This window comes from Leptodactylus fuscus, chromosome 4, assembly GCF_031893055.1.
Source record: "Leptodactylus fuscus isolate aLepFus1 chromosome 4, aLepFus1.hap2, whole genome shotgun sequence".
NCBI classification, from domain to species: domain Eukaryota; kingdom Metazoa; phylum Chordata; class Amphibia; order Anura; family Leptodactylidae; genus Leptodactylus; species Leptodactylus fuscus.
The window spans coordinates 143,498,646-143,511,996 of NC_134268.1; positions in this window are offsets into that span (position 1 = coordinate 143,498,646).

The window sequence follows — 13,351 nt, forward strand, 5'->3', positions numbered from 1 at the left end:
CATACCATAACTTGATATATTTTTTTCTCCTCTTCCTCACTTGACATTTTACTTGCATGTATTTTGTGTGTGACACAATTTTAATATATTTTGAGACTTGTACAGGGGCGTAACCACCAGGGAAGCAGTGATAGCGGCTGCCACAGGGCCTGAGACATTAGGGGGCCCAGCGACAGCCACTACAACTGCATTTTGTGTTTTTTTAAATAGGCTGTCACCAGCTGGAGTAACTCTAGCCAGTAACGGGCCCTATTTACATTCTGATCCTGGGTCCTGCCCATGGCCACCTGCGCTTCCTTTTCTGTGGAGGCCACTGTGAGCAGGATTGAGGGGATCAGTAAGTAAGGCCGCGGTCCCCACAAACACTATTATTATACTCAGGGGTCTTTACAGACCCCCAAGTATAATGATTGGAGGCCCAGTGGAGGTAAGAGAACATAAAAAACAGTGTTACTTACCTCTCTGGGCTCCAGACAGGCTTCAGGCCTACTTGAGTGACATCCCTGACATCACATGGTCGGGGGCCTGTGTCCTTATGCGTCACAATGCAGGCCTGGGTCACGTGACGTCCCGAACGTCATTGAAGATGGCCGACATCAGCAAGGACCGCATCAGAGCCAGGGAGAGGTAACTAACAGTGTTTATGTTTGTATCTTCCCCTTGGTTTCCGATTATTATACTCTGGGTAAACTCTGACCCCAGAGTATGATAATTGTACATGGGTGTCAACAATAGGGCATAATACTGTGTTGAGGGGCCACTATGGGGCATAATACTGTGTGCAGGGGCCACTATGGGGTATAATACTGTGCCCAGGGGCCACTATGGGGCATAATACTATGTGCAGGGGCCACTATGGGGCATAATACTATGTGCAGGGGCCACTATGGGGCATAATACTATGTTCAGGGGCCACTATGGGCATAACACTGTGTACAGGGGCCACTATGGGGCATAATACTGTGTGCAGGGGCCACTATGGGGCATAATACTGTGTGCAGGGGCCACTATGGGGCAATAATAGTGCATGCAGGAATGTTGGGGGGGGGGGAGCCCATGTCAAAAGTTCACCACGAGGCCCTGCTATTTCTAGTTACGCCACTGGACTTGTACATACCATTGTTGGTTTCTACAAGCAAACAAAACAACACTAAAAGCTAAAGTGAGTAAACCTTTCATTCAAAGCCAAGTTTGACTGCACTATAGTAAACCACATGCAATCTACGGTACTTTAACTACTGAAATAATCTTGCACATACTAGAAAATGCCTTTATTGCTTTATTCTGAGTCAACAAAGCATCTATTCAAGTGAATGATTGAACTTAATGTATTCCCATGTTTTCCACCATTGACAATTGTGTTATTTTTACGCACACCATGGGTCATTACAAGTGTTATGCACCATTTATAATAAAATGTATGACTCACACAGGTTGTTTATTAATGTGTAACCAGAAAATGTGGAATACTAAGTAATACAGAAAGCCATTAGGCATCATGTGGTATAATTTGTGCATCAGTTTTATACAAATCAAATTAGAAATATCATTATTGACCTGTTTTCTCTGAAGATATGTTGAAATATAACTACGATAGATCCAATCACATGAAAAAAAAAACAATGCAAAACCCTAACTGATTGAAAATAGAAATGAATCTTCATACTCCTTTTTTAGCATTTAAAAAGCTTGTTTAAAAAAATACCATGAATTTTAAGTGCTTTTAATAATTAATTTAATTTATTCATTTAGTAACATTTTGTATATGTATTTTGCCCTGTGTTTTTTTTTTTTAAGTCCAAGGCCTGGTTCATATCTGCGTTCAGTATTCCATTTGGGGAGTCCGCATGAGGATCCCCTGAACGGAATACTGAATGCATTAAAAAGCGGTGAGCAATGAAAGCACACAGACCCCATAGATTATAATGGGGTCCGTGTGTTTTCAGCGCAGTGTCTGCTCAAAAAGTACTTCAAGCACTACTTTTCTCTTCGCATGATTCATGTGGATACCGCACGAAAAACACACGGACCCCATTATAGTCTATGGGGTCCATGTGCTTTCATTGCTCACTGCTTTTTAATGCATTCGGTATGCCGTTCAGAGGGTCCTCAAGCAGACTCCCGGAATGGAATACTAAACGCAATTGTGAATCAGGCCTTAGAGAGAAAGCTAGGATAAAAACAATGACCCACTAGTTGGGGCTAAAGTATTGGTATCTGAAGATGATCCATGAATGTATGCCAAGTGCTGATTTGCAAATAATATCATGCAAGTGACAACTGCTATTTTTGAAAAAATCTGAAAAATATCTGCATGCACTAAAAGGCATATCACTGAAAACTTCCACAAAGGCTTCTCATAAATTCCCACTGCATTTAGCTTATAAACACCAGTGCATTCATTCTCTTCAGTTCCAAGGGATCTGAGCCAAGAAAGACTTAGCTAGGAATGGAACCCAATGCCGCAGAGTCATAAAGAAACCAGAGCAGCAGTTGTAACTCCCAAACCCACCTCTCTGGCTGGCTCCTATCCTCAAATAACCCTTTGCATGATTTTAGCACACAGCCTCTGGTAATGCTATCACAGCTAATCAAACAATTTTATCGGGAGCTCTCGAGTTATGTGCTTGGATGTCTCGTTTTCTTCCACTGCTCTTGGCTCCAGGCAGAACATTTGTAAAATATATAGATTATATTTTCCTTTGGCTTCTGTCCAAGTATTCACTTTGTCATTGTGAATGGTTTCTTCAAACTAAAAGGAGCCGAGTGGTTACATTAACTACTAAATATCTGAAAACCATAGAATTCCAACTGCTGATATACTAGGCTTCACACGATGTAAATGCGAGCTGATTTTGTCAAAATACACGTGTAAAAAATACATGTGTAAAAATCAGACTCCCATTGACTTCAATGCCATTTTTTACACGTGTAAAAAACGCGCAAAAAACACACCAAAAAATGTGCATTTTTTGCGCGTTTTTTACACGTATAAACACGCGGACCCCTTTATAGTCTATGGGGTCTGTCTGCTTTTACTGGCACACTGCTTGTAGTTGTGTTCTGTGTTCCATCTGGGGGGGGGGGGTCCTCATGCGGACTCCCCCAGACGGAATCCAAACGCAGATGTGAACGAAGCCTAACTGATACTTATCTATTTTATAAAGCAATGCTGAAATATTGCAGTATTGCAAAAGAAGTAGATACTGTACTCTCTGCATTGGATACTGTACTCTCTGTATAGATTCTGTACTCTCTGTATTGGATAATGTACAATCTGTATTGGGTTATGTACTCTCTGTATTGGATTATGTACTCTCTGTATTGGAGGCTGTACTCTCTGTATCGGATATTGATGGCGCCCTTTGCAAGGATTCTAAACAGCAATATGATCTGTAAGCACTCTGCATTCTATGAATGGGAAAGTGGAATTTACAATCCCTGGAACTAATTACGTTGTTTGGTTATATATAGCTCATCTGGCAGCAGCAAACTGAAATATTCTACATGCTGCATTTCAGTTACCACAGATGTATGTTTGCGATCAAGGCTTTATAGAAAAAAAAACTTGCAATGGAATATTTGTCTGATAAGTTTATTTTCACACATGGCAGATTTTTGGTAAATATTCTGTACTGAAAATCTGTAACAAATACATTAAGACATTGCTGACATAGCACAGTTTTGTACATTTGGAGATTTTGTACAAAATTGTGAAATAGCTTCACTCAAGTACTTTCATGTATATATTGCCTCTATTTACGATACAGAGTCCTGAACAATTGTTTCACAGAAAACTCCTCCAAGACATCAATGAAAAACCACCTACATTTTTCTAAATTTATTACATTTTTTCAACACTCCCTGAGAGAGATCCCGCGCATGCACAGTGTGCTACTACAGTACACCTTGGATAAGTCTTGTGCCTCCTGCTCAGCTTGCTGTGTACCCAGAAGAGAACAGAATTCATGGGGAGGACTGTGCTAGCGCACCGCACATGCGCAAGATCTCACTGAGGGGGTGATGACATCAGATCAGCTCTCACTGCACAGCGACGTCTCATCAGCTGTGGATTCATCAGCTAGAGCAGTGCTCTGGGACCTGAAGGAGAAAAGTGAATTTTCTCAGCATCCATAGCAATCTCAGTTATTAAAAATGTATGATATTTATCAGTGTTACAAGATCTGTATGACTAAAATAGCAGTTTAAATAGGTTGGACAGACTCCCTTTAAAAGAAATGTGTCACTAGAAAATTATTTTTAAACCACGTTTTTAAATATTTTTAAGAATTGTTGTGGATTTAAAAAATTCCACATTTACTACAGATAAAAACAAGCACTAAATTCTGCAATTTTAGTTGGGGCTAAAGTATTGGTATCATATTGTCTGACCGCAGTGAAGGTGCGGTCAGACAATATGACCACAGTGATTTACATCAACAAACAAGGTGGCACCAGATCTCCAGCCCTACTGAAAGAGGCAATCTTAATTTTTGCGTGGGCAGAGAAGAACCCTTACTGCTGTTCACATCAAGGACTCCCTGCACATAGTAGCGGATCAGTTGAGTCGGGGTATCCCTGTATCAGGAGAATGGTTTCTCAATCAAGATGTGTTCCAACATATCATCCATAGATGGGGTCTCCCGGAGGTCGATCTCGTGGCAACCTGACTCAACGCCAAGGTAGAGACCTTCTCCTCTTTGCACCAGGAGGACAACCCCTTGGCAGTAGATGCCCTGTCCATCCCATGGAGGTTCAGGCTGATATACATCTTCCCTCCAATTCCAATCATACCAAGGGTATTGATGAAAATAAGACAGGACCAAGTCTCTGGAATTGCCATAATCCCATTCTGGCCGAAAAGGACTTGGTTTGCCCAACTCACGTGGATGAGTCAAGGCGTGTATTGGAGGCTTCCCCCCCTCCTGGTGACCCAAGGACAGCCTAGATGCCAGGATCTGATGAGACTCAACCTGACAGCCTGGAGGTTGACCAGTCTCTGTTAAGGATTAGAGGACTGTCTCAAGGCGTCCTGAAGACTCTTGCGAGTGCCAGAGCTGAATCCACAAACTGGAACTACCGTAGGATCGGTAACATCTTTAACACCTGGTGTCTTGGTGGACTCCTCCGATCCCCTAGTGAGGGTGATCCTGGACTTTCTTCAGGACGGCCTACACAAAGGGCTGGCTGCCTCCACCCTGAAGGTGCATGTAGCCGCTTTGTCCGCCTATCTGGGGAGGCGATTTTCTCAGGATCATTTGGTGAGCACCTTTATTAAAGGGGCAACTAGGCTGAGACCGGCAGTTACTGCTCCCATCCACCAACGGGATCTTACTACGGTCCTATTGGCACTTTGTATGGCTCCCTTTGAGCCTCTGGAAGAGGCGAACCTGAAATTTTTTACTTATAAAGTCACAGTCCTCCTCGCAATAACATCTGCGAAGAGAGTGAGTGAGCTCCAAGCACTCTCCTCAGAACCCCCATAAATCACATTCTTTGAGGATCGGGTGCAGCTACGTTTTCTCCCGAGCTTTAGGCCCAAAGTGCCATCAAGTACAAATATGAATCAACTTATTTGTTTGCCCGTCTTTTACCCTTCTCCCTCCTCTCCTGAAGAGGAAAGGTTTCACACCTTGGATATAGTCAGGTGTCTTCAGATCTATTTGCATCGCACTCACTCTTTCAGAAGGTCAGAGAACCTTCTGGTTAATTACTTTGGTAGCCAGAAAGGCCTCAAGACATCGAAAGCGTCCATAGCACGCTGGGTAAGGGAAGCTATAAAGGCTTCCTTCACAACCCAAGGTTTATCACCTCCTGTCCTTCTCAGTGCCCACTCAACCAGGGCTGTGGCTACATCCTGAGCAGGGAACAGGGCTTTATCTCTTGACCAAATATACGTGGCGGCTTCCTGGTCATCAGAAACCACCTTTATAAGCCACTATCACCTGAGCTCTTACTCTTCCGAGGCTACCGCTTTTGGACGAGCTGTATTGAGCTCGGTCTGCGGTCAACTCCCGCCCTAAGGGGTTACTTGGTATCTCCCCAGTTGTGCCGCTGTAGGGATGACAGGGAACAAGGGATTATGAAGATACTCTTGTTTCCCTTAGTCCTAACAGCGGCACAAGACTTCCCACGCTATTTTTTTGGGAAAAAAAGAATGTTTGCGTGTATATGTATTTACATATATGTTGTATTGTTTACCTTATATTACTCTGGTATGTACATGCAGGGGGGAGGAAGCTGTGTCCTTTTAAGGGGATCTAGCCATGTGAAATTAATACTGCCTAATTAAAAATCCGCATGTCCTACCAGCACATAGGGGCAGAGAATACCCCAGTTGTGCCGCTATTAGGACTGAGGGAAACAAGATTATCTTCATAATCCCTTGTTTTAGTGAATTTTTTCAAAAAATTATTTTTCTTTGTCACAAAGTTGCATGAAGATGGATGTGGCTATTGATGACCCATTGAGACATATGTAATCTTCAGATTGACTACTTTTAAAAAAATATATAGGGTTTAGGAGTTCGCTTGCTTTTCACGGTGTATAATCCCTACATTTTATAGGATGATACTTTTTTAACATTTTCAGATTTAAAGGAAATTTTTGTTACTTCCAGTTCTAGTGATTTTCTGAAGACACGTTTAGGCCATAGTGATATGAATGAACTCTGCACAAGTTGAATTGTCAAGGTCGTAAATCGACTATATCCTGGAGCAATCAGTCAGTCCAAATTAATGAGCATATTTGTGCACAATTGCTAAGAATGAGACAGACATTGAGTTTCCGTATCAATATCAGCTAGATGCTCTTCTCAGCCCTTCCCAACAGCATTGCTGACTCTTTATTGAAAGTCCACACACTTAAGAAACAGAGAAAGGAGGGGTTAATTGTACGACAGGAGTTTGTCTGACATTCCTGAGCTGCTGTCCATCTCCCATTGGCTCCAAACTTCAATGTCCAGCCAGACACCTCCTTGCTGTAACCTGAAGACTTCTGCCTCTTCTGCCACAAGGCATGGCAAACAGGAAATAAGCTCCATCTTGGATTCAAAGTCCTTTGTTCAATACTATAGGCACTTAGTGGAAGGAAAAATTAGTATTTCTAATACATAACATACAATATAAAGTATAAGAATATTAATTCATGTTCTCAGATTTGACAGAACTCTTATTTTTAGGAGGTTTGGTGCACATAATTTATTGTTTGGTTTCCACTTTTAACAACTAATATACATTTATTTGCATTTTTTCATAAAACATTCACTTTAAATTAAAATAGCATGAAGGTGCCTGTTTGTATGCAGTACCAAGTGGCATTCTGACAATGCTGCAGGTGTCTACTTCAAGAAAATATATAGGTATGGGGGGGTTGGATGCTTTTTTAATGTTGCAATTTAGGTTTGATTTGTCTATCTCAAAGCTGTGAAAATTGCTCTGGCTACTGGTGTGCAAAATTTCCACAGACCCTTCACAGTGAAAGGGTTAAAAAAGAAAAAAAAAGAAGAAATGTTAGGAGTGACCAAATCAACAGTTTGGTGCATCTGATTAAGAAAAAACAAGAGTACACTGGTCACCTCAGGAACTCAAAAGATCTGGATGTTCACAGAAGACAACAGTGGTGGAATTCTTTCCATGGTGAAGAAAAACCCCTTAACAAAATCTACTCAAGTGAAGAACACTCTGCAGGAAGTGGGTGTATCGGTAACTAAGTCTACTATAATGCAAAGACTTTATTAGAGAAAATACAGAGGGTTCACCACAAGATGTAAACCATTAATCAGCCTCAAAAATAGAAAGTCGGGACAAGACTTTGCCCAAATAACATCTAAAGAAGCCAGCAGAAGAAGATGGAACCATGATGGAACATTTTGCCTTTCTTGTCCCAGAATGATTTAAAGAAAACATGGAAAAGGCTTGGAACTGTTCCTGATCCAAAGCACCATCATGTCTCTTGGTATGTGTTTACTATGCTTTTTCTACGCCTATTGATATGTATTGTTATTGGCCATTTTTGACATTGTATTGTATCACTTATTGAGTCTGTGGCAGCAGTTATTTGTATATATTTATATCTTAGATTTTATCTTTCACTGCTGTTTACATCTCATGTTATACTGTGAGTATATTATGTATGTGTTTACATAAACTTACCAGTATAGATAGGATCCTTGAATTGGGAACACACCTTTAGGGTGCATTCACACTACGTAACACCAGCGTGTATCACAGCCGTACACGCCGGCGCTACAGCAGGGCTGCCGAACACTTCCCATTCATTTCTATGGGAGCCGGCATGCGAGCGCTCCCCATAGAAATGAATGGAAAAAAGCAGTCCATTCATTTCTATGGGGAGCGTTCGCATGCCGGCTCCCATAGAAATGAATGGGAAGTGTTCCGCAGCCCTGCTGTAGCGCCGGCGTGTACGGCTGTGATACACGCTGGCGTTACGTAGTGTGAATGCACCCTTAAGAAGCAAAATAAATCCCTACATCTATGCTAAGACCTGGTTTTGTTTTCTGGAATTCTTAGGTTGTCCCCTACATAAGGTTGAAGGGGTTTTGATTTCAGGGGTTATCTTCCAGTACTCTCAAGGTACAGGTCTTGGATGCCCCTTTTCAGGTAAAGCTGGCAGATGATCCGTGGGTTAGTCAATTTATTAGCATATTTTAAGAAGTTTTTAATTGCCTTGATATGAAGCATTGTATTTTAGGATATTTATCTGCCATTTCTGATTGGAAGGCTAGCTCCTCTTTGTGCTTTTTGCAGATCCTAACAAGGGTCAAACCTTCTCCAAAAGTGTTCCAGCCAGATGGGAGAGATTGGCAATTTCCCTAGCCTACAGTTCCATGAGGGTGGTGTCACCAGGGGGGCCTTAGAGCCCATTCCACCAGAGCCATAACTGCTATCCATAGAACAGAGTTGTAGGGCAGCTACCTAATCTTCAACCACTACTTTCTTCTGTCACTATAGGTTGGATTTGGGGGTGGCTGCTTTAAGCAGTGGTCCCTCCCTGATTTCTCCTATTTTACTCCCTCTCTCTGGTGCTGCTGTAGGAGAAGGGAAAGAAAAAAACAAGCAAACACCGTTGGAAATTTTTCTTAGCCATAAGGTAGGAGTTTCTTAAATCAGCTGTCAATCTCTGCTTACTATGAAATCTACTGATGGGGAGAGGCTCCACATGTCTTAGGGGGCGTTCACACTACCCTTGGTGTCTGCTCAGCAGTGTCCGTGGCTATTGTCCGTTCAAGGTTTTAGTAAGACACTAGCTGAACTGTCAGAAGTCCATTAAAATTTCCTACGTGCAGGAATTTTCTGTCCATTAGGAAAAAAATGGACAGCAAGTGTCCGGTTTTTTTTGTTTGTTTTTTTTTAACATTGAAGTCTATGGGAAACAGACATATCACGGACAGTAACTGATAACCATGAGTTAGGGTCAGTTCACACGTGAACTGCCCGCGTCTCTCTCTTGTCAAAACCCGCGTGCCGCGACCATCGCGGTCACGGCTTTCCCCTCCGCTGTCGGCTCAAATGAATGAGCCGACATAGGAGGGAGCTGAAGATAGGGCAGGTCGTTTCTTTTCTCCGCTAGCGGCAGCCCGCCTCTAGCGGAAAAAAAAAGCCCGGCAGTCTACATAGACCACCATTGTAAAGGGGTGGATTTTGAAGCGAAATCCGCTGTCAAAATCCACCCCTTTGCCCACGTGTGAACTAGCCCTTACTGTCTGTGTTTTTTTTAAACGGACACTTTCATAACAGACTCCAATGGTAGTGTGAACCCTACCTTATTTGGTAAGTTTCCTGTCCCTGGGGGCAAATCCTCTCTCTGGTGCTGTCATGGGTTCTAAAAATAAAATGCTATTACCATAAGTAAACATCATTTTCTCTGACATTACTTCTTGCTCTGCTGCTTTACAAAATATCTGCCCCTCTGTGCACCTCTCTCTGCTGTGACAACCTCAGCATATGTAATACTTAGCTGATTCCTCTGCATTTGGTCCAGATTTCCTGAAAGGGTGATAAGAATTTCCCATACTGAAAGAAGACTTAGGGGGCGTTCACACTACCGTCGGTGTCCGACAGGTAGTGTCCGCTCAAAATCTGGCACGGACATTAGGAGCGGACACTAGCTGTGTCCGTGACACCTGTCATTTATTTCAATGAGCATCGGGTGCGTTCTTTTGCACTCAGTGCCCTTCCTTCCCTGTCCGCAAGTAAAGATGTCCGACTTCTCAAGTGGACAGAAGAACCCTACATGTCGGGTTTTTCTGTCCGCTTGAGAAGTCGGACATCTTCACTTGTGGACAGGGAAGGAAGGGCACGGAGTGCAAAAGAACGCACCCAATGCCCATTTAAATAAATGACAGGTGTCAGGGACACAGCTAGCGTCCGCTGCTAATGTCCGTGCCAGATTTTGAGCGGACACTACCTGTCGGACACCAACGGTGGTGTGAACGCCCCCTTATTTGGTTCTATGTAAATAAAAATTAAAAGGAAAACAAATCCTACAATTAACAAAAAAAAAGTAATATATCTGATTATTTCAATTGGGGTAAGGCTGAAGGGTGGGGCTTTTCCTATTTGGACAATCAGTATGTCCTTTAAGACATCTGCAATAAATGTGAGACTAGAGGAGAAATATCAATTGAGACCAGAGGTCACAATAATACCTGTACAGGTGTAATGAGAAGAGCTACAGAGGTCACCAGCAGCACAGCAACACTGCAGACGCCCGTTATGTCCAATATAAATGTCTCTCTTACGCACAACCAAACGGTAAATGGAGAGGGAGTAAGGAGCCTTGTTATTAATGACAAGGCTGCAGATTAGTCCATTATGGCAGGAGACACCAGTCCAGGGGAGAAAGAGTGGCCATATTTAGCACTTGCTGATGTGAGATAATGGATGGTCAGATAATGGACTCAGTGCCTGGCTAGGGTTTATAACACCTTACCTATCTTTCCAATATTGTATGACACTAGGCTCTTAAACTAGCGTCTCATAACTGGCACTTAGTACCTTCGTAATTGTTTGTAAAGTGTTACAAGATTTAATTGGTCATTCATTTGAATGTCTTTTCTTAATAAGGCATCTGAAAGTCACAATGGTGTCCTTGGAGATCTCTATTTACTGGAGCCAAAAGTGACTAGCTAGAGCCGCTGTCAGTCTGGAGGACTTGGACCAATGAATGAAGCTTATCAACAAAAGAAAAAAATGTACAAACCACTTGGCAGATTTTTTTTTCTGATATTTTAATCTATAATCACAGTGTGAATATAGCATTAGGAGCAGGTACATTCAGGAGGGGCAGTGAAGTCGTAGTTACTTTTCCCGTCACAAAAACGCATGCATTTAAAATACCGCCCCATGACAATTTTGCTACATATTTAGGGCAGTTGACTGCTTCAGCACTTCAGCCGCTGTGAACCTACAACTTCCAGCATACTCCATTCACTTCTAGAGAACAGTAGAGCAAGTATACACACTTAAAGAGTTGTAGTTACACAATAGCTGGATTGCAAAAGGTTGCCTACTCCTTCCCTCATAGATGGCTTACATATATAAGTGATGGGACTGGGGGCGGGAGGAGGGTATAACATTATTGCCTGGAGTTCCTTCATACCTTTGCTGTTCCACTTTTACACATACCGAACAGCTACAGTGATTTTGTCCTGCATATATATGCTCTTAACCTTATACATGCTGACATTTCTTTGCATTACTGCAGATAGCTCTCTCCTCTTTGGCTAAAATAGTGCTGCAAAATCTTATGGGGAGTATTTTAATTCCTCCAGAATAAAAAAAAAAGTAGCTGTAACTGATGTACACAGACAGGCAAGTGTATATTTACTGTCACAATCCAATAAAATAGAATTGCGCTTCATCTGTACTTTAAAGGGATTGTCCCACAGAGGACTGTTATCTCCTATCCACAACTGGGTCACAAAGAAGATATTACTAGGAGCTACATCAGTCACTAGAATGGGAGTCCCTGAGCCACCGATTCATCTTCACTTCGACTGTGCAGTACTTTGTATAACCCAGTGGTCAAAGCTTACAACATACTGACTGACCTATTCAAACTGTATAGGGTTGCCAGCACTTGCCTGGTTTCTGTTATAGTAGTAGGGCACCTGGATGGCGACTGCTCTATGTAAGAGCCTCTTTAACAGTGTTCATGTGGGGAGAGGGTCCAGGACTCCAGTTCTAATTAATAATGATGGTTGTGGTGGGTCTTAAAATGTCCGTTGTGGACAACCTTCTCATAGATGTCTAGGTAAGAAATTTTAATCATTTTTAGCCTACTCCCATTGCTAGAGAGAAAATTGAATACTTGAGGTTTTTTTTTTAGTTGGCTAAATTTTGCCTGCAGCACCCAGAATAACATCCCAGTGAGGACACCAGATTTCTGTGAGAATCTTATCTAACCCCCTGGCAATCCCCTGATCATTGTACTGCTTGCTTTTTAAGCATGAAGCACAACAGGAAGTCTTTCAAATAAAGGATATATTGTCACAACCATTAGGCTACTCTGTCTGAAGACACTATCACATAATACTGCAATTAGATTTTGTTACTAAGGGTGCCTTCACACGGTGTAACGCTCCACGCAGTTTGCTACATTTTACATGTGTAAAAATATACGTGTAAAATGTAGTTAGCCATTGAGTTCAATGTTTTTTTTCGTATAACGCGCATATTTTTGCACACGCAAAAAGATGCACGTAAAAAAAAAACAAAAAAAAAACATTGAACTCAATGGCTAACTACATTTTGCACGTGTATTTTTGCCTGCGTGTACGGCTAGCTCTGCTCATTCCGAGCCGTACACGCGAGCACTTCCCATTCACTTCAATGGGAGCGCTCGTAGTGAAAAAAGCAGCCCATTCATTTCAATGGGGAGTGCTCATATGCCGGCTCCCATTGAAATTAATGGGAACTGCTTTATACACGCTGATTCTGAACGTGTTTTAACGTTCAGAATCAGACAGCGTATCAGTAGTGTGAATGCACCCGAAGATAGGTCAGGTCGCTTTTTTTTTCTGCTAGCGGGAAAAAACAAACTATTGGCTCCCATTGAAATGAAGAACAGTTAACTATCATACAGATGTGACTAATGCATATTATAGTTATGCATTAAGAAAATATGATAGTTTAAAAAAATGCATGAAACATATATGGAATATGGTAGATGTAATTATATGCTCATATAAGAATAATATAATAAAATAAGATATACTATAAAAGGTGTGTACCTCTGTCACTTCCTATTTAAGGGAGACGAGACATTTGTTATGACCTCTACCAAATGACACACTTGATAAAGGAGTGTCCGTTACTCTGAAACGCGT